The 27,149-nt window shown below is 36.0% G+C and overlaps 1 pseudogene; it reads right to left on the bottom strand.

Annotated features, from left to right (window-relative positions):
- Positions 1-9,411: 9,411 nt before the first annotated feature.
- Positions 9,412-26,384, bottom strand: LOC149234599 (protein DETOXIFICATION 27-like; annotated as a pseudogene).
- Between the last annotated feature and the right edge of the window lie 765 nt (positions 26,385-27,149).

Below are 27,149 nucleotides of genomic sequence, written 5' to 3'. Positions count from 1 at the left end.
TTCCAGTTATAGAAGATAGATGATCAGGGAATTCCACTATCATTCATTCACTCGAATTCTTTCTTCAAAAGGAATTCAGAAGATTACCCATTCAACAATTTTGTGGATCAATTTTGCATACATCCTTGTGTCTTCTTAGAAGTGATATTATACAAAGGATTTCACGAGATATCAACAAGGCTTTCCATCTTATAGAACAAGTGAAAGTTAGAAATTGGTGTCTCTACTAGAATTATATAGAGATTTGAATCAATGGGTGTGAGCTCCCTCCCTATAGATTACCAATATTTATACCAGTAAATTTTTTTTTCATTAGAATACATAGAAAAATGTTAAACATGGATCAACTAAATTTTTTATCTAGTAAAATGAAAGTACAATTTAAATTGAAGACACAAGTTGGGCCTTATATTGTAAATAACATTGTAGGAGAAAGGGAAGTGGACGAAATACTAAAGAAGATGAAATTTAACCTGAGCTTCAAAAGGTATTATGATCCATTAGGGATAATTTCAAGACTAAGAGTCGAGAAGAAGACCACACCATATGTATAGACATCTAGGCTAGAGATAGAACAATATGCCAATCAGGAGTAGTGTACATAGAACACACTACAGGAGGTTGAAGAGAAAATTCTCAGTCAATCATCTCTACAAAATCCTATTCTAAATGACAAAGAAATTAAGAGACCAAAGGAAAGTATGTCCCCTGCAAATTCAAAATCTTAAGGTGTAGAATTTCGTGTTTTCAAGAGGAGAAGGAAGTAACTAATATGGAGATAGAAAAGGAAAAGTTGTTAAAACTAAAAGCTGAACAGAACTCTCAAATTCAAAAAATTTAGATAGACATGGAGGCACTGTTAAAGGAGAAGGAACAATTAGCAACTACAGATACATCGGCACAGTAGGAAGTACAACATGTTGAAAAGTGTAACTAGGTTTGTTCTTCATAATGACATGTAGTTGTGATTTTATGTAATGAGATGTAAATAAGAAAAATAAATTATTTTATTGACTTGCTTCATGGGTTTCATGAGCAAGGGTTTTTGTTTTTGAGTCAAGACTCCCTTTGAGAGTATTTAGGATTTATTTTTCATCTAGTCATAAAATTCTAGAGTCATCGTCATGTAAATGAAGTCATGTTACACTTTGTAAAAGGTCAATCTTGCCTATGTAAAGTATCCTCCAAGAACTTGGCACCTAACTTCTTCAAGTTGGCCTACAAATGATGAAGAAACTCCTAGATAAAGTTGACCTAACTCCAGCTTTCAAGTTGACCTAAATATCATGTGAAGTGGTGTATAAATAACCTAACTCATCCTCCATTTTAAGCAATCAATTCGATCTGATCTCGGTCAAGAAAGGAGTGTGAAGATAAGGTGGAAAGAAGTGTGAAGGAGCTGTGAAGAAAAGTGCAAAGGAAGGTCGAGAACGATTCTTCTAGGAATAGAAAATTAGAATATCTTCTCGGTACAACGAAGGTTCTCTTCTAGGCAGTGCAAAGTAGGGGAATCAAAGTTTCTTCTGGGGCATCTAAGTTTCTTCTAGGGAAGCAAAGAAGAGGTTTCTTCTGGGGTAGCGAGTGAAGGATTCTTCTAGAGGTCGGAGAAGAGATATACAGACTAAGTTTATCTAGAGGAAACTGGTGAAGATATAGAGACCGAGATTCTCTAGGGGAAGCTGAGGAGGGAAAGTGGAAAAGGATAAAGTCTGAGTTTCTCTAGAAGAAGTTGAGGGGAGCATTTCAAGATTAAGAAGAAAGGCAAGGAAATGAAGAGGTAGAGCATCAAGGTTCATGACAAGGTTCTTGGGAGGATAATAGGGTCAAAGTTTTGTGTCATGGTATTGGTACTTATCAATTGAATATCTACAAGAATAATTTTGATCGGGTTTTCCTCTTAAGAGGTGAAAGCTTTTAGTCGTGGCTAGAGCGGCCTACATACTATGTCACTTGTCTTTTATTATGCATATTGGTAACTATCTTGATGAAAGAGCACATTAATAAGATAAACAAGAAAAGACTATAAGATAAGAAGTAAAAGTGCATCATAAGAAATTATTAGGTAGATAAATTGTTAACTTTTAATGTCCTAGATTTCTCAACTTGGTTTCATAGATTTCTTGTTGAAGACAAGAAGGGGCGGTTAAAGAAAGATGACACATGAGAATTGAACATAAAATAAGAATCAAACAAAGTCATAGGTTTAGATCTTCATCAAACTGAAACCCTACATCAAAAGAAAGAATATTGAAATTATCTTCAAGAAGGAAGGAGGAAGAAAGACTGAAACCCTAGAAGAACTTCAGATATCATAACATCATCAAAGAAGTGAAAGATCCTGAAGAAACAAGGAAGACTAGAACATTCAAGAAGGATCGTGAATCAATCTCTCTCTCATCAATCACTCAAGAAAAATATTCTCTATAAACATCGAGATTAAGGAGGAAGCAAGCAATAATCACTCAAGTAAGTCTATGACTATATCTAATGATACCAAAATGTATTTTTGCAAGGAAAGCAATAAATTGGTTGGGGATGTAAATTTCCTTGCATGGAAGAAAAGGACAGACATAAATCTTATTAACAATGAGGTCACGGATCACATTAAGGGATCGATAAACGAACCTCTAAAAGAAGATACTGAGGCACATGCTAGATATATGAAGGGAGAAGTGAGAGACCAAAGGATTCTTATAGAATCTATAAAACACTCTCTAATCCCATATGTATCAAAATTCGAGACTACAAAAGCTATTTATGACAAGTTAGTAGAGTTTTTTTCCATAAGTACTCCAATAGAAGCAATCTCTTTAAGGCAAGAACTTTGCAAACTAAATATATCCAAGGAAGAAGTAATAACCTCATACTTCACGAGGATATCAGAAATTTGAGATCAACTACAAGAACTAAGAGAAGTTATGTCTGATAAAGATATGACCATAGTGGTACTAAATGCACTACCAGAGGAATCGGGTAACTTCACTTCAAGTTTATATGGAAGAAAGAGACTACTCCATTTCAAGATATATAGTCACTTTTTAAAATCGAAGAAACCAAACTAAAGGCAAAGATTGATGTTGGACCAAGTGAGCAAAATCAAGCATATGCTATGATGACAAGAAGAAAAGGGAAATTCGGAAAGTTCGGTCCTCAAAAGAAAAGGAAGAACATGGCTAAGATAATATTCCATGGATGTCATGAACTTGGGAACTATTGAAGAGATTGTCCTAATTGTAGTAAGGACAAGAGGAACAAGGAAGAAGCCCACATTACTGAAGAAGTGAAAGAACCTTAGTGACAGAAGCTTAAGAATCAATAAGTAAAATATCTCTACTATGACTGAGATGATCTTCCTCTCTAGAAGGTACTTTCCACTTGTAAATTATAGATATGGTGCAATTGAAAATATATATGATGCATTAGATTATAAAATAGCATTATTGAAGCATTAGAAGTAAGAGCTTGTGACATGGGAAGTAGAAAGTATGTCTGGTACAAATCCTATTAATTACTGAGAATAGGAAGCTCTTAGGAAACCTCATTGATACTTATAGAAAAAAGCAGAGGTCATCATCAACTAGGATCATCATGGCCATTAGAGAAAACATTTGTCGGGTGAGGATATGAAACATCCACAAGTTTCTCTTATGGAATTCTCATCAAAGGATTCACTGATATATAAAGGAATAAAAGGTTTTCATCAAGAATTCTTACTCATGGGATTCAAGCGATGATGATATGATGACATAACATGAAAGTAGCTCTGAAAGATAAATTCCTTTCAAATGAAGCTGCTACAGGAAGTCTAGGTGACCAAAAGGAAGATGAGGTATGTATGCTTACATACATTATTATGAAATTCATGTCATATGGTTGCATATAATATGGATCACTATTTCCGTTATGGGAAATATGATCAAGAGAAGAAAGGATCTCCTCCTCCAAAGGATTGCAACAAAGCATAAGACACATTACATGAAATCAATATAATATGTTCTCATATGAATCACACAGAAGTTGAATACAAGTAACTTTGATTGGAAAGCTCCTGGGAATGAAGTGTGAGAAGATAGGAAGAGATCATGATAATATGCAATGAAGGTAGAATGCATTCAACATTTGAAGTCCAAGAAGATTTGAGTAGAATATCTCCTGAAAGGATGTGAAGACTCTAATAGAAGTTGGAAAAAGATAGAGACCCTTGACAACGAATATCAGTGGGAGATATGTAAATATATATGCAGGATGTTCATACTTACAAGAAGATGTCATGGTGAAATATCATCACAAAGGTACCTTTTATTTGAAGTGTTCATTTATTTTTGAACTAACATCTAGTTGGGCTTATATAGGTCTTCGTAAGGGAAATTTGTTGATGACTTCCAAGTAAACCATATTGAATGATGTAATGTCCTTGCAAAATAAATGGCATGACAATAGAATGACATAAAGAAAAACCAGATGGAAAATATAATAATCACCTTCTGAAGAGATGGACAAAAGTGATGGATGATATGTGCCCTATGTAGAAGTTCTGAAAAGATGAAGACTCCTTGACGAAGTAGAAATTCATGACATCGAAGGAAGGAGCTCTTCAAGAAATTGTTTGTTTGAGGATCTATGCATAAGGAGCTTCGATAGGTCCTTGGTTAAGAGGGAGCCTAAAAACATTTTCTTACATAGAAGAAATTTGGAAATTCCTAAGCAGGAAGCTTAGGTACATTCCTTTGTGATAGGAATGAGTACATTCCTTTAATGGAATATCTCCTCCTATTTTGAAGAAGGAGATACAAACATGTCATTTTGGTCTTCACCTGGGAAAACAAAATGGAGGATTGTGTAATCATTTGGCATCTGATACTCTTAGCGGATCTGATAGGGAATCCCATGAAAGAGTAGTCATGGAGGACCAATATTCTTTGTGGGACTGGGGAGTCTAAGAAAAGAATAGTCCTCATGGATCATATTCCGACAGAACCCGGGTGGGGTATGTTCCAAGAGAGATAATGATGAGTGTGTCTATAAATCATTGGTCTCGCTGGCAATGTCCTTGGATCTTGTGGAGAGATAAAGATGTTAGTCAAGGCGTTTATATATAACAATGTTGGTTGATATGATGCTATACAAATGAGTTACAAATCTAAATTCTTCTTATGAGAGATTCTTCAGATTGAGAAATTCCAAGTACCATTATGAATATCTCCCTAGTTAAGAGGGAGTGTTGAAAAGTGTAACTAGGTTCGGTCTTCATAATGACACGTAATTATGATTTTACGCAATGAGAAGTAAATAAGAAAATTAAATTATTTTATTGACTTGCTTCATGAATTTCATTAGAAAGGGTTTTTGTTTTTGAGTCAAGGCTCCCATTGAGAGTCTTTAGGATTTATTTTTCATCTAGTCATAAAATATGAGAGTCATTATAATGTAAATGAAGTCATGCTACACTTTGTAAAAGGTCAATCTTGTCTATGTAAAGTATGCTCCAAGAACTTTTCACCTAACCTCTTCAAGTCAGCCTACAAACGATGAAGAAAATACTAGATAAATTCATCCTAACTCTAGTTGTCAAGTCAGCCTAAAGATCGTGTGAAGTGGTGTATAAATATCCTAGCTTGACCTCCATTCTAAGCAATCAATTCGATCTAATTTCGGTCAAGAAAGGAGTGCGAAGATAAGGTGGAAAGGTGTGCAAAGGAAGGTCAAGAAGGATTCTTCTAGGAATAGCGAAGGAGACCATCTTCTCTGTATAACAAAGGTTATCTTCTAGGTAGTGCAAATGTAGGGCAGCAAAGCTTTTTTGGAGGTAGCAGAGATTTTTCTTGGCAAGCAATGAAGAGGTTTCTCTTTGGGTAGCAACTGAAGTATTCTTCTGGGGGTCAAAGAAGAGATATAGAAACTGAGTCTCTCTAGAGGAAACCCATGAAGACATAGAGACTAAGATTCTCTAGGGGAAGTCGAGGAGGGACAGTGGAAAAGAATAGAGACCGAGTTTCTCTAGAAGAGGCTGAGGGGAGTAGTTCAAGCTTAAGAAGAAAGTAGAGGAAAGGAAGAGGCAGAGCATAAAAGTTTGTGACATGTTTCTTGGGAGGATACTAGAGTCAACGATTTGTGTCATGGTCTTGGTGCTTATCAATTGACGATCTAGAAGAATAATTTTGATCGGGTTTTCCTCTCAAGAGGTCAGAGATTTTGTCCCTCCCTAGAGAAGCCTACAAACTATGTCACTTGTCTTTTATTATGCATATTGGTAATTGTCTTGATCAAAGAACACATTAATAAGCTAAATAAGAAAAGACTATAAGATAAGAATTAAAATTGCATCAAAATAAATCATCAAGAAGAGAACTTATTAACTTTTAATTCCCTAGATTTATCAACACAACAAACAACAGAAACATCCACTACAAAATCTTCTAAAAATCTAGTCAAAGCTTTTGGAGAACTATCAATAAAAATAATGAGAAATAGAGGTTGATGACATCACTGATAAAGATGGAAGAAAACAAAATCAAATTTGATAATGCATATCTAGCACAGGTACAAAGGAATTTCAAATTAACTCAACAAATTGAAAAATATGAGAATCAATCTTTGAAAACTCAAATGTTGGTAGAGGCCAAGCAAAGTATATGTCATAATGTCAATGTCAATATTACAGAGTTGTGGCCATCATTTTAAATTATTTTTTAGTAGGAGGAGCTAGTACAAAGGGTCAAAGCAGCAGTTGAGCAACAAGCGTCGAGATTAAGCACAGACTAGGGGAAACACACATAATTATTAAGATGCTAAATAACAAGACTAGAGATGAGCTAGAAGAAGTCCAAATTCAAGATAGAACACACAAAGTTATGGAAGTGAAGAGAGTTCTGACAGAGAATAACCTCATGATACAATTGAGAATAAATGCAAAGAATTGGAGTTACAAGTGAAAATATTTAAAAGAAAATTTAATGTATTGCAGGAAAAAGGACTCTGAACTCTAAAATTCTGTAATGGAAAATTGATCCCATTAGAGAACTATCAAGACCAGTTATGCAATATAGCTGCAGATACTTCCAAATTCATCAAAGTCAGAGGAACGATAACTGGAGAAGCTTTCCTGGAAGGATTAAAAAGCGACCTCTACATTTAGCATGAAGTCCACCATCTATTTCTAAATAAGCCAAATTTTCCAACATATACATAAGTAGATGAGAGATTTCGAAGAATGGTAAAGTTCTCCATTCCTAGTGAAGAGTGGTCGAATAAATTGTTCTAGCTCGTTGAATAAGGGTAAACACAAATCCTACAAATTGGGGAGTAGGCAAATATAATAAGCACAAAAGTAGCTACAGTCAACAACAATTCTCCTCAAAGTCCAAACAAAACATTAGAAATAGTCCAAATTTCTTTTTATTTTGTTATATTTTTGAAATATCTACATTATTTCAGTAGATTTTATTTTTTAATAAATTTTATTTTGAATTTTGAATTAATTCGAGACAAACTCTAAATATTTTGTAAGAAGATTTAGAAAGTGTTGAATTATGCAAAAAAACGAGAGCTTTATCTTGATCGTAACGAGTGAAACATTTTGAAGTAATTAATTTCAGAAATACAAAGACAATTATGTTCGAGGATTCTTATGTCATATAAATGGTGATGTTTTCTCTTGTGTTAAGTTGTTATTCTTTCTGAGTTTTCACACAGATTTTCCTTCTTGATTGTTGCAAGAAGATTAAGAGTTGAATTTACTTATGGTACTTTCCTTTGGCTTGGTTGAACAATATTAATGTTCCCTTTTTTATATTAAGTATAGAATTAGTCTGTGTATGCTCTATATTTGATTGATACTAATTCTTATTCATCTCATCCACACCACAACAACTCTACATGATCCAAGAGTTTGCCTACCTCGCCTTGGTTCTACTCCTCTGTTTATTTTAAATCTATTACTGAAAATTTTATGATCCCCTACCCAATAGGTTTTTTTTTCATTTTACAACCAAAACATTAAAAACCTTTGTTGACCTTTTATAACTAGCCTAAAATCTAAACACTAAGACTAAAAATCATACAGAGAGAGCTTCTCGAAGGGCTAGATCCCATCTTTACAAGTGGTTTGTGGTTATCTTTGTAGTTTTTTTCAACCTAGGAAAACAATAGAGTGCTAATGGAACAAACTAAAAAGACTAATTTGTCTAAATCCTCTCACTATCTCTGATATAGTGGTGCTAGTTGTCATCGTTATTTTTTAATTTATATAACATTTTTATATGGGTAATTTGTTATAGTCAGGTGTTCTATGTCACTAATGTTTTGTGTATACATGTGAGAAATGTATTAATGTGTCATTTAAACCAACATGACATCCCCATGGACACTCATGTGAGTATTCTTGTTCACCAAAATGTCATGAGCTTCATTGATATTTTGAAAGACTATTTTTAAACCCCAATTACTTTTATGCTTCTTTGTTGCATCCACAAGTCTTTTGCTTTTGACTGTGCTTGTACTTTCTATAATTCACTCCAAGTCTCATTGATGTTGTTGTGTTTTCAGGTGCACAATTTGCTTTCAAAAGCACATATATCTTTGCAAAAGCTTGATCCTAGAAACTTTGTCGGCCCCATTACTGCATTCTATATAGTTTTCATTTGTCATAATTTAAATCAATTTGTATTACATATCATAGCATTCAAGATCTTTTGGGTCACACAAGACATTTAAAAAACAAATAAAAGATTATCCTGATCAAATAAAAAAATGTCTACATAGATAAAAGATTTTTCTACATAGCAATTGTTTTCTAAAGTGTACATACTATTATTTAAAGTGTGTTGTTTAAATTTGAAAATGTGGACACCATTGTTTAAAATTTCACATGTTAAGTTTGCAATATTTAATTCTAACAACAAAAGTTATCAATTCATTAACAAAATCTTGACCCTTACCAAATCACAGATATCTATTAATATTGACTTACAAACCATCAATACCAGTCATATCTTTTTCCTAATTAAAAAACAAACAAACAAATTAACAAAATTTTAATGCAAACACGCCAAATATAAATTTAGATGCATAAAATTCAATTTTCCATAAAAACAGTGACATGCTACTAGGTGGCCCTCATTTCAAAACCATTTTCTATTTTTCTTGATTAAATTTACGTTTAAGTTTCTTTCTAAAACATACATGTTTCATCGTACATCCTATAACAACAGTGAGTATTAAGAAGGTTTATCGTCATGGCAAATCGCTTTTCTCACAGTTTACAACTTAGACAAATCAGAGTGGGAATTTCAAAACTCAAGCACGTGATGCTTTCCACACAGCTTCAGAACGTGTCAACCATTTCAACTTAGAAATAGATTTCTTTTTATATGTTGGACAGACAAATTGCACGGTGACGAACATTTTGTGAACTTTGTTAAAAAAATTATCTGTTATTCATTGCGGCCATTCAAAATGCTTACATCGTACAACACTGTCATATCTAATGAACATGATTTCAATCTCTCAAGCACCTTTAAGTCTTATCTAGGGACGAAAATTATCTTCATCTCCGGTTGTTCTAGACTGTGAAAAAAATGCCAAACATAAGCTGCCAAGCTTAAACACGTTAATAATACTCAATTTAGTGAACTGTCTTTTACTGACCTCATGGGATGTTATTTGAGTGGGATCATTGGATGTCCATGTATTAACACGATCAGAAGCTTTACTTCCCTGCTAACTATTATCAGTAACGGACTATTGATTTCATTTTAGTGTTCAGTTTTTGCTGTTTTTCACCTCTTGTTCCAAGTCACAACGATATGTAATATAAGCAAGAATGATTGTTTGCAATGCTGTACCGCATATCAGTCCTGTCCATATTCCCTGCAGTGTACATTCGGTTTGTTATTTGCAATAGTGTATCAATCCAGTAGGCCTTCACTGCTCTGAACATTTCCTCCAAAGTTGGGATACAAATGAAAAGACTGTGTACTCACCAAGACAGACACTTAAATTAAATACCCAACCGAGCAACACGCCTAACGGTACTCCAATGACGTAGTAACAAAAAATGTTGATCCACGCAACATATGCTTGCCATCCTGATCCAACAGCTACTCCTGAAAATCATGTCAAAGCAGAAATGCACGTTTAGATATAAAAATAAAGAGGAAGATAACCTTAAAGAAAGTTTGATGGCATTGATTTGCATCAAATGAAATCAAACTGCAGTAGCAATGGTTGCTAAATATCAATTTCAACCAATAGTGTGAAATCAGCTAACAGGGAAACTGGTTCACTGATTAACGTCTTATTTTTTAAATAGGTCAATTATGGACCATTAACCATAATGTGGTGGGTTAATGGATCATTATCTTATAGGTGCCGTTGATTAGTGGATTTATGTTGCCTTGAATACTCATTAAATTACTCATCCAAATTTCGTGGAGAGATTGATTTCGAAAACCACTTAAAAGATAAATGCTGTCCAAGCTCAATCCTCACACAATATTGATTACGAATGGTAAAATCTTAATCACATCTCATGTTATAAGCTGGAAAGCATAGCCTAATTGTTACCTAGTCTAATATTCAAATATTTATCAAATGTTACAATGAAATACGTATAATGTTTATTTTGCAAATTTAAATTATTGAGAAATTTGGTCGCTGATAATAATAACAATTAAACGATCCAGGTCTGGATCATACAGTCATTAAATAACCTGTATATTTAATTTAATTTAAATTAAAGAGATCAGTGAATTGTTTATGCTTTTTTCGGGCTTCAAATCATTGAACGTAAGACAGAAAGTTTGGTAACTATATTAAGTTTGAAATAGGGAATCAGAAAGTTTGGTAACTATGTTAAGTTTGAAATAGGGAATCTGCTATTTTGACCTTTCAATATTTTGTTATAAGCATAGAAAACCTGAAATTGTTCCCAATAAAATACCTAGTAATCGATGCATAATATTGTTTAATTATAAAATGTGAATGGTTCGAAATGAATGTTTAACGTTTTTCTTCCGATGCATAAGATTCCTTAACTATAAAATGATAATGAATGGTTCGAAATGACCTGTTTTGTTTTGTTTTGTTTTGTTTTGTTTTGTTTTTTTTTTTTTCCAGAAATGACGTGTTTTGTTTTATTTTGTTTTGTTTTTTTGTTTTTTTGTTTTTTTGGAAGAATTTTGATTTTCAAATAAATGAAATTATAAAATTTGATCTCGAAAAAATATTTTTCTTTTAATACATTATTCAACAAATTATATAGAAGGTATTTAAAAAAATTCCATTTCTTTAATTAAAATAAATAGCCTACTGTTAAATACATTGGAATGAAATAATTTTATTTGGTTGTGCTATAAATACCTAAACTGTTGATTAGTGTTTTTAAACTCTTTGATATTTATTTTTCATATTAACTGTATAGCATGCAATTCCAAAAGATAAGGTTGTGGTATATCATCCTTTTAAATTTCCATAATCGTTCTAAATTCATTATATTTCCTTATTTTCATCCGAAGTCTTCTTTATATTGGTGTCTTAGGCGAAACCCATCAATTTCTTCGGGAAACAATGTGTGGAACGTTGAAAGAATCCCTCTCTGCCAACCTCCGATCAAGATATCACCACTCTCACAATCCCCACAGAACGAGAGTTGTTGCAAACGCCTAGTCTGCCATTTTCGCTGCAAATAAACTCACGGGTATACCAAGATATTGTTATTTAGGGTTTTCCTGTGTGCGAGTAACAGATTTGCTTTGATTAGATCAAACTGTTGGGTATTTTTCGATGGGAAATACCAAAACCAGACATTCTAACACCACAGAGCCAATGCTCTGTTTCACGGTTCCAGGACCTTTGTGCACAGGGAAGCTTTTAAAACAAATCTACTCATAACAGAGTATTACACAGCCATAAAAAAAATATTTCTATTGATTAAAATATAAAGCCTGAAACAACATTCATCCTCTTTGCTGAGAGAGATTTACAAAAAAAAACTTACATTCAGCAAAAACTCTGTTTTCACTTGAGATATTACTGTGCTGGGTTTACTGCAGTGAAACCCCTTTTCACATCTGTAAAACAAACTTTTACATATGCAGTAAACTTTACATTACATTCACAATTTCAAAATACCTGAGCGCTCTTTTCTTTTGCATTTCAATGCAAATCCAATACATTAAAATCATCACTATTCTATGCACTGCTGTGCATCTTCCTTGTTCTTTCGCTGCCGCGAGCTTCACCACCAATCAACAAAAGGCATGCTGCTCTCTTGTTCTTCACGGATAGCACTGTTGTGCATTATCCTCTCTCACACTACACCCTTCTCATTACAATGAGCAACTGATTTTATGCACTGCTGTGCAACAAAGTTCATTTACACTGCTGTGTATATTTTCATACGCGCTACTGCGTTCTTCACTTACCACTCTATATATCTTCAATACACAAAAATATTACATATATATGACAACAACAAAAACATACTTCACATTTTCACTTCCCATGCTTCCGTAAAAGAAATAATAAAAATTAAATGCTTTTACCAGCTTTTACTTGTGCCCATACTCCCGCTTAAATGAAATTAAAAACTTCACCAAAACTTACCAACCACAGTAAATTGCATTTACTGTTTTACTGACATTTACTGGCGGTAAAGGAACTTTTACTTCACGTCAAATTTATTAGCTGCAGACTTGTACTTTAACCATTGACTTTATTTGCATCGCATCGCAACTTTACTCATGTCAAAGATGCCGACCCTATGACATTGCCGATAGCGATGTGCCGATGCGATATCGGCGATCGCTTATCGCAAACACAAGAGCTCCTTTATAACTCCTTCACTTTGACTTTGCCGATGCGATATCGGCGATCGCTTATCGCACAAAAACAAAGCCACTTTGTAAGTCCTCCGCTGCGATTTCGCCGATGCGATATCGGCGATATTTCATATCGCTGTCGCTGCATGCCTCCGAAGCTCTGACCAGCCGATATGCCGACTTGCCGATGCGCTTGGTTTATTGTCCTCATCCTGCCGCAAGGTTCAACTGTCGCACAGTTGAAATTATACTTTCAACACTCCCCTTTAATTTCAACTGTCGGGCATTCAATCATACCCAAACACTTCCTCACATGGAGGGATTCACTAACTGCTGTTACAAGAATATCTTCCTCACATAGAGGGGTTCACCAATCTTCCTCGCATAGAGGGATTCACCAACTGCTTCTGCTGCAGTTCACAAACAAACAAAGTTGTCTTCCTCTTAATAGAGGGATTCACCTGAAACTGTGCTTAAGAGCACCTTCCTCATGACAGAGGGATCTACCAAACTATGCTAGAGAGCATCTTCCTCTGAACAGAGGGATTCACCAATGTAACTGTGCTTAAGAGCACCTTCCTCATTACAGAGGGATTCACCTGTGACTATGCTGAAAAGCATCATCCTCTTGATAGAGGGATTTACCATGTGTATGCTAAAAAGCATCTTCCTCTTGACAGAGGGATTTACCATGACACTGTGCTGAAAAGCACCTTCCTCATGACAGAGGGTTTCACCAAATGACTGCTTCAAATGCAGTTCCAAAACAAACAACCATTGCACTGCTGTGTGTGCAAACTCATTACTATGTTCTTTTATGCTGATGCATATTCTCTGCTGCACTGTTGTGCCATCTTCTTTACTGCGTCTACCTCACACTGCTGTGTCTACACTTGCACTGCTTCTGCACTTTTCAAAAACAAAATACTCTGTCTTTCTTGGAACAATTGCGCTGTCCCAATTTACAAATTTACACTGCTGTGTGTAAACATTTCTTACACTCACTGCTGTTGCATATATTGCATTTCAATTCAATGAACAACAAATTCATTACATTTACCTTTACTGCTGTAAGGAAAATTTCTTTTGCATGTGCTGCTGTCCATTACATCTCATTCCTTCAACAAAACTTTAATGTTGCTGCATCTTTCTTGTTTGCATCGCTGTGTGCTTCTCCTTCTTCACGATGGGAAAACTTTTCTTCAAGCTACTGCTGTCCATATACTTGTTGTTGTGTTGCCGCTGCAATTTGCACTGCTGCTTCCTTTCTGTTTCATCATACTGCTGTGCCCATACTCTTGGCACTTCATTCTCCACAAAAAAATAACACAGGCTGCTGCCTTTTCTCATGCACCCTTGCTTCACACAATCTTAGGCTTCATTTTTTTTACACAATGCACTAGTGTGCAATTCCTTTGGCTTTCTGCTGCCACACACATTCTTATACATCCAGTGTGCATTAAAAATCTGTTGTCCCTGTTTTTCTTTACGCATTTCTTTGCATGCTGCATTGCATATGAAGAAAAACATTACATTTTTTTTACTGTTGTGTGAGAAATTTCATTGCATTCTCAGCCACTGGGCATTTACGCTCTGCTGCGTTTTGCCTTCTCATTTTCTTCTCACTGCTTTGCATTTTCATTCCCAATACAAAACATTTCATCTGCTGTGCATTACACTCATTCTGCTGTGAGTATGTTCTATCACATTACATAGAAGGAAACTACCTTCCATTGCTATGCATTTCAATGCATGTGCATCACAAAAAAAATTTCAAACTGTTGTTTTGTGTTCTATCTTCCCACTGCTGTGAGGGTTTCCATGCTTTGCATTTTTCTATTATCTCGCTGCTGCTCTTTACATTTCAGCGCTGCCATTTTTCTTCTTTATGCATTTCTGTGCATATTGCATAAACACAAAGCAAAAACATTGTTGATTTCATCACAGCTGCATATTGCCTTTCAGAGGGATTAACAACGATTTCATTTGCAACTGCTGTGCTGCAATACATCCTCCATCAACAAATGACTGTTAATACAGTCCAACAACAAAAATTACAAGCTCCCCTTTAATGTGTGCTTGTCTTCTTTTGGCAGACTCTTCTCAAAACAAATTTAGATCAGCTGCGTTGCTTAAGGGGCTTTCACACTGTATTTCTTTTCTTCTCCATACTTGTGTAACTTTCTTCTTTTGCATGGGTCTAGCTTGCATAGTAGCCCATGTCAAGTTACAGTCACGTGCCATATGCCCAATGTTATGACACTTGAAGCATTCAACATTCTTCATGAATAAAGATTCATGATTTCTTCTTGTGAAATTATTTCTTGGAGATTGTCGGGGACCACAACATCTATCTCCATTAAATGCTCTACAGTCTCTTGCCATATGACCAAAGTTTGAACAAGCATAACAATAACCATAAAATGAACTTTGGTACCTGGGAGATGAAGGTTTCCTTGATGTACTTCTGAAGCCTTGCTGCCTTGAGATCCTTTGATGATCACCATTGCCTCTTGTCTCTTTGACATCAGCTACATTTCTTCTTGGAGCTGGTTTCCTACTTAGAGCAGGATTTCTTCTATTGCTGCCTTCATTTTTCTCCTTGCCTTTGCTGGAACTAGGAGCATCACCATCTCTTTCTGGCTTCTTCACATCTCCTTTGCTTAAAGCATCCTCATCCTTGTTTGAGGGTTCACCTACATACCCAAGTCCTGATTTATCAAATGGAGATCTGTGATAGCTGAGCATGTCATCCAGAGCTTGAGAGCTCTTCATTATTTTGTTCAGCCCTTCAACCTTCTTCCTGAGGAGGACAATCTCTTCTTCTAACTTTTCACATTCATTATTTTTCTTTGCTAGTTGTCCCTCAGTTTCTTCCTTGCTACGAGTAGCTTCAGCTGCTACTATTTTGAAGGAGATAATGTCAATCTTCATTTTGGAGACTTCTTCATCATTTGCTTGACTGCTCTTCATTTTCTTTTCAGCTCCTTGTGCCTGCTTCCTGGCTTCTTGTAGTTCGGACTTAAGGGAGGAGACCTCTACCTTGTACTGTCCAATCTCTTCTACAAGCTTGTTCACTCTCTTGTGCCTTTGTTCAAGTTGACTTGTCAAGGCATCTGTCTGCTTCTTTGCTTCATTCAGCTGATTTGTCATGGATATGACTTCTTCATGATGCTTCCTCTTGCATTGATCAAGCTCCTTCTTGAGCTTGGCAAGCTCTTCATCCCTTTCTCTTACTTGAAGCTTGATGAGGTCAAGCTTTTCATTCTCAGCTTCTATGATGGGTTCTTCTTGACTCATTGTCATGGTCAGTGCTCCCTTTGCATGAAGGTCATGCAGTCTATCCCATATATCCTTTGCTGATGTATATTTTCCTAGATTCCTCTTCACAGAATCAGGCAGTCCATCCAAGATTAGTTTTACTGCTTGTGCATCATACTCCATGGATTCTTCATCCATCTTGCTGTCATCAATCACTGACTCCCAGACTTCAATCCCCTCAGACATTAGGAAAGCCCTCATCATTATTTCCCATACATCAAAGTTTCCATCAAACTTTGGGGTTTGAAATAGAATGTATTCTAATGGATTGCCTTCTAGTTTAGTAGAGGAGGGAGACACATTTTTAGCAGGCTTGGAGGCTTTCTTCTTTGACCTTGCCATTCTTATCTGAGCTTCTAATACTTGACTGTGTTTTTTTTTAAAACAACTGACTGTCTTTAATAATAACTCAGAAACTTGAGAAATACCTGAATCCCTTTGGCTGAAACTTCACACTGCTGGAGAAGCTTTCTCTGCTGCAACCACACCTTCCTTCAGCTTCTTTGAGTCTTCAAAGAGCATGAACCTGCTCTGTCACCATCAAAGAGCCTGGACTAGCTCTGATACCACTGTTGGGTATTTTTCGATGGGAAATACCAAAACCAGACATTCTAACACCACAGAGCCAATGCTCTGTTTCACGGTTCCAGGACCTTTGTGCACAGGGAAGCTTTTAAAACAAATCTACTCATAACAGAGTATTACACAGCCATAAAAAAAATATTTCTATTGATTAAAATATAAAGCCTGAAACAACATTCATCCTCTTTGCTGAGAGAGATTTACAAAAAAAAACTTACATTCAGCAAAAACTCTGTTTTCACTTGAGATATTACTGTGCTGGGTTTACTGCAGTGAAACCCCTTTTCACATTACTGCTGTAAAACAAACTTTTACATATGCAGTAAACTTTACATTACATTCACAATTTCAAAATACCTGAGCGCTCTTTTCTTTTGCATTTCAATGCAAATCCAATACATTAAAATCATCACTATTCTATGCACTGCTGTGCATCTTCCTTGTTCTTTCGCTGCCGCGAGCTTCACCACCAATCAACAAAAGGCATGCTGCTCTCTTGTTCTTCACGGATAGCACTGTTGTGCATTATCCTCTCTCACACTACACCCTTCTCATTACAATGAGCAACTGATTTTATGCACTGCTGTGCAACAAAGTTCATTTACACTGCTGTGTATATTTTCATACGCGCTACTGCGTTCTTCACTTACCACTCTATATATATTCAATACACAAAAATATTACATATATATGACAACAACAAAAACATACTTCACATTTTCACTTCCCATGCTTCCGTAAAAGCAATAATAAAAATTAAATGCTTTTACCAGCTTTTACTTGTGCCCATACTCCCGCTTAAATGAAATTAAAAACTTCACCAAAACTTACCAACCACAGTAAATTGCATTTACTGTTTTACTGACATTTACTGGCGGTAAAGGAACTTTTACTTCACGTCAAATTTATTAGCTGCAGACTTGTACTTTAACCATTGACTTTATTTGCATCGCATCGCAACTTTACTCATGTCAAAGATGCCGACCCTATGACATTGCCGATAGTGAAGTGCCGATGCGATATCGGCGATCGCTCATCGCAAACACAAGAGCTCCTTTATAACTCCTTCACTTTGACTTTGCCGATGCGATATCGGCGATCGCTTATCGCACAAAAACAAAGCCACTTTGTAAGTCCTCCGCTGCGATTTCGCCGATGCGATATCGGCGATATTTCATATCGCTGTCGCTGCATGCCTCCGAAGCTCTGACCAGCCGATATGCCGACTTGCCGATGCGCTTGGTTTATTGTCCTCATCCTGCCACAAGGTTCAACTGTCGCACAGTTGAAATTATACTTTCAACACAAACAGGCAATGATAGGAATAAGTCACAGTATGTTTGTTAAGGAGAAGGGTGCCAAGAACTTAGTTGAACAATAATTTTTTAATGAAAATTTTATTTAGAATATTCCAAACTATTAATGTTTCAGCTATTTATATTAGAAATATATAGAGGGCATGTTTTTTATTTGAAACATTTATGAAAAGAAAGTATGTGTACAACCCATATTTGAAACGTTACATTTTAAATATTTATTTTATAAAAAGTTTTTTTTTTTTCATTAAAAAATATTTGGTTTATCAACACTATTTTGTAATAAGTTTGTATAATTTTTTTATTAATAATTCTATCAACTATATTTATTAATATCATTGTCCTAATTAGGTTAACTAAGTATGTAATTGATTCATACTAACTCAACTTATTCATGCTAACTCTCTATTCAAATAGAGGAGATATGATTTTTCTCAAAAAGAAAATAGCGACAGTCACAATGGTTAAAGGAACACTTACCTGAAAGTACAGGCTAAACACTGTTAAGAAGGATGGTAAATGCCAACAAAACTGCCAATTTAGAAACCACCTTTATGATGATTGTACTGCTTGTAAACACCTGAGCGAAATCCTCGCGCAACACAACAATGAGAACCCAAAAGACAATTCCTATGGCACTTGAAGTACCTGCGGAAACAATAACTGCAAATTTAGCTCCTTTTCCATTTCTAGCCCCTAGCTCATTGGCAACCCTTATGCTACATTAACAAACTACAAATTAATCAGGGCTTAATGCAACACTTGAAAATTCAAAAGTACCATTCAAAATACTAGCATGCTGAACATCAACATACCCTGTTGCCATTAAAAATCCAATTGGTATCATCATCTCCAAAGTGTTGGCGTTCATGCTGTAAGAAATGTTGAAATGTAATTTCCCCTGCTGCATACTGTTCCAAAAAACCACCAGTACTTCCATCGCACCACTTTTGCAAGTTAATGGTATTCCTCCGGAGGGCAGCGATGACAATCATCGTTTGACACGTGGCTTGAACTGTTTTCCAAAACAACTTTTCATCGAAGCATAATGCTCATGTGATTTGACAAAGCGATATCCGTTCGATTGAAAGGAAGGCTGACCACCGTTGATTGAAACTAAAGTTGCATACAGGGTTGCACCATCGACATAACGTGAAGTTTTCATTTTGACCGCCAGTAAAACAATAAATGAAATTAATTGTGTTTGGTAGAACGTAGGTGAAGTATTTTAATTTTAATGTTTTTTTATCCACGGGAGTATGGGCACAAGTAAACGGATGTAAGTTTTTTTTGGTGTGGTATATGTGATGTTTTTGTGTTTATTTGCATATGTAATGAAAAGGGAAAACTCGCAGCAGCGAATGAAAAGAGGAATTTTTACAGCAGGTTGATTTGAGAATATGCAAATGCAAGGGAAGCACGCGCGTGAGTAAAGTTACACAGCAGTGTAAGAAAATTTGTATGCAGAGAAAGTTTTTTTGTTTGTTGGTTAATATGAAATGTAATGCTCCGCAGCAAATGTAAAAGAGATTTTTACACCAGTAAATGTAAGTTTTATTTTTACACACAGTAGTGTAAAATTTCCAGAAGAGACAGAGTAATTTTTTTTTGTATGGAACTGGAAGTTCTTGGTGAATCCCTCTGTTAAGAGGAAGATCCTTTTGTAACAGGTTGTTTTATTAATGAATACAATGTTTTTATGAGTGTGTGAAACTCTATTCTTCAGAAAGAAAGTTTAGCTTCCCTGTGTTAAGATCCTGTGCAAAACAGAGCATGATTCTCTGTTCTGTTCAGTTAATTTGTTTTGGAATTAAACAGAAAATCTCCAACACTGGTATTAGAGCTTGTCCAGGCTCTTTGAAGGTGTCAAAGAAGCTGAAGGAAGGTTTCTTGCTGAAGCAGCTTCTCGAACAGAGTGAAGACTCAGTCAAGTCAAGTATTTTGAAAAATGCAAGAATGGCTAGCTCCAGCACCAGCACTAGTACTAGCATGGGTATCTTTAATACTCAGCTCCCACAGTTTAATGGGAAAAACTAGGACTATTGGGCAATAACCATGAGAGCTTTGCTAGCTTCACAAGACTTATGGGAATTTGTTGAGGATCGATTTAAAGAACCAACAGATGAAGATGAATTTAATAGGTTAACTCAGGCAGAGAAAGACCTGTTGAAGAGCTATAAGAAGAAGGATTCTAAAGCTCTCGTATTATTGTATCAAGCAATGCATGAGATTGTGTTTCTAAGGATAGCTGCAGCCAAGACATCCAAAGAAGCATGACAAACTCTCAAGAGAGCCTATCAAGGCATGGAGAAAGTGAAGACAGCAAAACTACAGTTGCTGAGGAGAGATTTTGAGAATCTATGCATGAAGGAGTCAAATAAGATTGAATCATTTTTCACACATGTGATTGGTCTGGTCACACAGATAAGGTCTCATGGAGAGATTCTTGAAGAAAGGAGGATTGTGGAGAAACTATTGGGGGTCCTACCCTCAAAGTTTTATGTGATTGTCACCACCATAGAAGAGACAAAGGATCTCACAAACTTCTCAGTTGATGAACTACATGCATCAATGATAACACATGAACAGAGATTGAGTAGAAATGAAAACTCATCTCTAGAGCATGCCTTCAAGACCCAGATGTCCTTTGGAAGAGGAAGAGGTCAAGGCAGAGGAAACAAGAGAGGAAGAAGCAGAAGCCAAAACAAAGGTGGAAGAAACAGTTCAACAAATGCTCAAGGAAGAGGCAGCAATCCAAATCAGAACCAAGGCCAAGGTAGCAGCCAACAAAGTGGAAAACATCATGCTCAAGGACAAAGGTATGAAAAATCCAATGTCCAATGTTATTATTGTAAAAAATATGGGCATTATGAAAACGAATGTAGGAAGAAGCAGTATGATATGAGTAGTAGATCTAGAGCAAATTTCACTAGAGAAAATATCAGCCAAAATAATTTGTTTTTAGCCTGTAATATTGCTGAAGAAAAGAGTGAAGATGTATGGTTTCTAGACTCCGGTTGCAACATCCATATCATAGGAAACATAGCCCTGTTTTCTATGCTAAATCAGAATATGAAGTCACAAGTCACACTAGGGACTGATAACAAAGTTTCTCTTATGGGAAAAGGAGAAGTAAAAGTCCTAACAAAGAAAGGTGAAAAGAAAACCATAACAGATGTTTATTATGTTTCTGGAATGAAATGTAACCTCTTAAGTATTGGACAACTTGTGCAAAAGGGGTACAATGTTTTCTTTGTGAATGATGTATGCACCATCATGGATAGAGCACCCAGCAAACAATGTATTGCTGAAGTGAAGATGTTAAGGAACAGGATGTTCCCTCTCAGATTGAAGGCAGATTTGAAAAATAAAGAAGTAATAGCAACAGTGACTCAAGAGGCTTTCCAAAACGAACCAAAGGATGAAAATTGGTTGTGGCACTTGAGATTTGGACATCTCAACTTTGGAGGTCTTAATTTGTTGAGTAGAAAAGGAATGGTAAAAGGATTGCCATTGGTAGAGAAACCAGATATCCTTTGTGAAGGTTGTATCTTGGGGAAACAACACAGAAAAAGTTTTCCATCTGGGAAAAGCATAAGGGCAAAAGCACCCTTAGAAATTTTCCACTTAGATTTATGTGGACCAATGCAAACTCCATCACTTGCAAGCAGCCACTACATATTAACATTCATTGATGATTTTACAAGAAAAACTTTGGTTTATTTCTTGAAGAACAAAAGTGAAGTGTTGAAAAGATTTTGCAATTTCAAGGCACTTGTGGAAAACCAAAGTGGGTTGCATATCAAAGTTATAAGAACTAATAGAGGAGGTGAGTATATCTCCAAAGAATTACTATGGTTTTGTAGAGAAAATGGAATACATAAGCAGTTTACCACTAGGTACACCCCACAACAAAATGGAGTTGCCGAAAGGAAGAATAGGACAATCATGGATATGGTGAGGAGTATGTTAAAGGCAAAGCATTTGCCAAATAATTATTGGGCTGAAGTTGTACATTGTGTAGCGTACATTTTGAATAGATGCCCTACAAAAGCAGTCATGAACATAGTGCCGGAAGAAGCATGGAGTGGGAGAAAGCAAGGAGTCACCCACATGAAAGTTTTTGGTTGTGTGGCCTATGCACACATTCCAGATCAGCTAAGGAAGAAGTTGGACAACAAAGGGGAGATATGTATTTTCATTGGATATCGTGAGGAATCCAAAGCTTACAGGTTGTATAACCCATCCACCAAGAAGCTTATTGTGAGTAGAGATGTTCAGTTCATTGAGGAGGAAGCTTGGGATGGAAGCATAAAGAAAACAGTGAATGTTAAGAGCTCTTTGTCACATGATAAAGATGATGAGGAGATGGCTGAAATACATCCCCAAATAGCAACACCAACACAAGGACAACAAGGGATACTCTTGAGGAGAAACGAAAGTGCTTCTTCAAGCACACCACAAGGAGGAAATTCAAGTGCTTCTTCAAGTACTTGCACACCAAATGAAAGAGGTAAGAAGTTCAGAAATTTAAGTGATATTTATGAACAAGAGGCAGCAAATGAACGTATGAATTCTTTGTTTGCTTTATATTGTCATGTTGATGACCCTGTTCATTTCGAAGATGCAATTAATGATAGGAAATAGATAGAAGCTATGGACGAGGAGATCAATGTCATAGAAAGAAACAAGACATGGGATTTAGTTGAACTACCAAAAGGAAAGGAAGTCATTGGAGTTAAATGGGTCTACAAGACCAAGAGTAATGCTGAAGGCAAAATAAAAAGACAGAAGGCAAGACTGGTTGTCAAAGGATAAAAGCAACAATATGGGAGAGACTATGAGGAAACTTTTGCACCAGTTGCAAGAATGGAAACAGTGAGAGCAGTGTTGTTCATAGCAGCACAAAACAAGTGGAAAGTTTACCAAATAGACGTGAATTCAGCATTCCTAAATGGAGTGTTAAAGGAAGAGGTCTACATTGAACAACCTCTAGGCTGTGAAAAGAATGGCCAAGAACACAAAGTGTGCAGATTGAAGAAAGTTCTTTATGGGCTGAAGCAAGCACCAAGAGCATGGTACAGTAGGATAGATTCCTATCTACTGAGAAATGGATTTGACAAATGTGAGGGAGAACCCACCCTCTACATCAAAGAAAAGGATGGTAAAATCCTAATTGTTGTGTTATATGTTGATGATGTTATTTTCATAGGTAATGATGATTATCTCGTTGGAAATTGCAAAACACTCATGAAAGAAGAATTTGAAATGACTAACATTGGTTTGCTGAGATACTTCTGAGGAATAGAAGTAGAACAAAATGGAAATGTGATTTTTATCTCATAGGCAAAATATGTTAAGGAAGTGTTGGAAAGATTTAACATGCAGGAGAGCAAGGCTGCAATCACTCACACAGTGATGGGATTAAAACTCAGCAAAGAGAACAGCAACAAGGATTTTGATCCTAGTTTGTACAAGAGCTTAGTTGGCAGCCTCATGTATTTGACTGTAACTAGGTCGGATATAATGTATGCTGTTAGTTTAATTTCCAGATTCATGGAGAGGCCAAAAGAAGTACATTGGCAGGTAGAAAAAAGAATTCTGAAGTATGTTAAAGGTACTAAAAGGTTTGGCATTTTATATACTGTTTCAGAATGTTCAAATTTAATTGGATACACTGATAGTGATTGGGTTGGAAGTGTAGATGATCGGAAAAGCACATCCGGTTATGTTTTTCACATGGGTTTAGGAGCTATTTCATGGGTTTCTAAAAGTAGCCTATTGTAGCATTGTCTACAGCAAAGGCAAAATATGTGGCAGCTACAGCAGCAACATGTCAAGCAGTTTGGATGAGTAGGATGTTAAGGATCTTATGCCAAGAGCAAGTAAAAGGAAATGTGATTTTTTGTGACAAATGCTCAGCTATTGCATTATCCAAGAATTCAATGTTTCATAAGAGAACGAAACACATTGACACAAAGTTTCACTACATCAGGGAATTGGTGAACAATGGAGAAATCATTTTAAAACACTGCAGAACTCAAGAGCAGGTTGTAGACATTCTGACCAAGCCATTGGAATAGAAAAGTTTTGAATTTTTGAGGAAATGTCTGGGTATGACTCATAACCCAGCAGTTGAAATTAAAGGGGAGTGTTGAAATATAATTTCCCCTGTTGTGTACTGTTCCATAAAACCACTAGTACTTCCATCGCACCGCTTTTGCGAGTTAATGGTATTCCTCCGGAGGGCAGCGATGACAATCATCGTTTGACAGGTAGCTTGAACTGTTTTCCAAAACAACTTTTCATCGGAGCATAATGCTCGTGTGATTTGACTGAGCGATATCTGTTCGATTGAAAGGAAGGCTGACCACCATTGATTGAAACTAAAATTGCATACAGGCCTGCACCCATAACGTGAAGTTTTCATTTTGACCGCCAGTAAAACAATAAATGAAATTAATTGTGTTTGGTAGAATGTAGGTGAAGTATTTTAATTTTAATGTTTTTTTATCCGTGGGAGTATGGGTACAAGTAAACGGATGTAAGTTTTGTTTTGGTGTGGTATATGTAATTTTTTTGTGTTTATTTGCATATGTAACGAAAAGGGAAAACTCCGAGCAGCGAATGAAAAGAGGAATTTTTACAGCAGGTTGATTTGAGAATAAGTAAAGTCACACAGCAGCTCCACAGCAAATGTAAAAGAGATTTTTACACACATTAGTGTAAAATTTCCAGAAGAGACACAGTGATTTTTTTTGTATGGAACTGGAAGTTCTTAGTGAATCCCTCTGTTAAGAGAAGATCCTTTTGTAACAGGTTGTTTTATTAATGAAGCAGAGCATCATTCTAAACAGAAAATTTCCAACAAGAAATGACATGAAAACTCAAATATGTTAAAATATATGAGTTTTACAATATTTTTCTTTATAGTATAAAACAAATGAAAACATGTTTTACCATATTGAAAGGGAATCGACTGCAACTTCTGCATCTGGTAGATGCCCGGTCAAGAGGATCAATACTCTGTAATACCAATATTCTAAACTGGTTGATAAGAAAACGAATGTCAGCTCCTTGCTCTGAACTAAACGTTATAAAACTAAAAATTACATTGATTAAGAATTGTTTCAAGATGAAGATGTGTGCAACCAACCATAGCATCACACCAGATGCAAAAGATAATATGATATAAGGCCACAGATCCTCGAATGCTCGTCTCGATAGTCCAGTCCATGTCTGGGGACAACCTCCACAGGTAATGTAAAAAAACAGGCAAATCGGAGGCAGCCACGTTGCTATGTTCAATGTCATAGCTGCTCCGATAAGTCCCATAGGCAATTTAACGATAAAGAGCCAGCTTAGAAAAATATGAAGCACCAATGTGGCTCCAGCGACCCATGCAACGACTATGTTTTTCAACTGAGTCTGCAAGAATCTCTGAGTTAGAAACATGAAAACATAAGCGAAATGCTGAGGAATGAACCAAATAGAAACTGATCCGGATAATTCAGCGATTTCATCTGCCTGTCCCAACAGCTTCGAATGGGGTGGCAAATATATATATATATAGGTAACAGAAGGATCGCAACAAAAAATAGTACAATGCAAGAGCGCTGCATATATATTCCCAGCATGTTGTGTTGCTTAGCACCATAAGCTTGGCCGCACAGAGTTGTTAAGGCGCTTGCCATCCCTAGCTGCCATGTCAAAATACAGCTACAACTAGATCAGCAATATTGTATATGAAACCCTTTCATTGGCGCACACGAAGTTTCCATTACTGGCCTCCACACAAAGTTTCCGCTGTAATGACCCTGTCCTCTAAACCTAACATCGCTAGCCACTAAAAAGAAGGAAAATACTTACCATCGCTAGCCACTAAAAGGAACGAAAATACTTGTGGGTCTCGGTCCTACTAAGTTATAAATTTTGGTATATGAATTTATGGGTTGTTATATGTATTTTTGGTGTTGTTATATATATATATTGTGTGAGTGTTATAGCTGGCGTTACTGGATTAAGAATTCCATGATTAAAAAAACAAACAAACAAAAACTTGTAAACTCACCAGCAATCCAAAATTAAATCCGACGACGACAGTAGAAGCAATGGAGATGGCAGCTAATTCCAAGTCGCCCAAATGCCCCGCGAACGCCAGAGCAACAACATTCGTCCCATCCATAGCAAGCCGAGTGAATATTCCATGCCCAGCAATCCTCCATAGCCTCTTTGATTCCTCCCAGAACCGTCTCCCTGCTTCGTTTGAGCATATCAGTGCCCAATTTTGGCTGCTATGTCCCTTCCTCTCCTCAAGAATTGGGTAGCGCAAAGAGTCCGGTTCCATGTTCGTTGTGCTATGAATGTTCAGGCCGAGAAAGTAGAACACAGAATGAGACAGGATATTTATCATTTCGCACAACGTTCCCACCTATCATTCAACGTTTGACTGATGGAAAGCGAAATCGAAATGAGGGTTCGGCGATGATGCCTGCCATTAGGTCATTCACACCTATAAGTAGATGGGATACGTAATAAGAATGGCCCGAGTCCCGACCCACTAAACATCCATCTTAATATGTAGGTTCAGCTGAAGTTAGACTTAGCAGCGCATCTGTACGAATGAATGTGATAAGACTCACTCGAACGAATCAATCCTAATAAGACTCACCTGAATGAATAAGGACTCTTCCACCATCATAATGAATAACTACAAGCAAGCTAGAACTCTCTTTAATTTTATATCTTTTTGTAATTAATTGATTTGTAATCAAATCATAACCTTTTTTGGTTATTTAAAATGAGTTTAGCTATTTAAGCCTGGAAAATCAATTTCCTATACAATTTAGTACACTATATAATATATAATATTGTTTAATTATTATAATTTTTAGAGTTTTCTTGTTGGAATTCTAGGAATTAATTTGTTTTTTGCTATTTAAAATGAGTTTAGCTATTTAAGGCATGAAAATCATTTTCCTATATAATTTAGGACGCTATATAATATATATTATTGTTTAATTATTATAATTTTAATTTAGGACGCTATATAATATATATTATTGTTTAATTATTATAATTTTTAATGTTTTTGGTGGGAATTTGAAAAATT

The sequence above is a fragment of the Pinus tabuliformis genome, chromosome 8 (genome assembly GCF_031772625.1).
Source record: "Pinus tabuliformis cultivar Carrire ecotype Pingquan chromosome 8, CPIR1, whole genome shotgun sequence".
Taxonomy (NCBI): domain Eukaryota; kingdom Viridiplantae; phylum Streptophyta; class Pinopsida; order Pinales; family Pinaceae; genus Pinus; species Pinus tabuliformis.
This window is presented reverse-complemented; position numbering and strand designations above follow the sequence as displayed.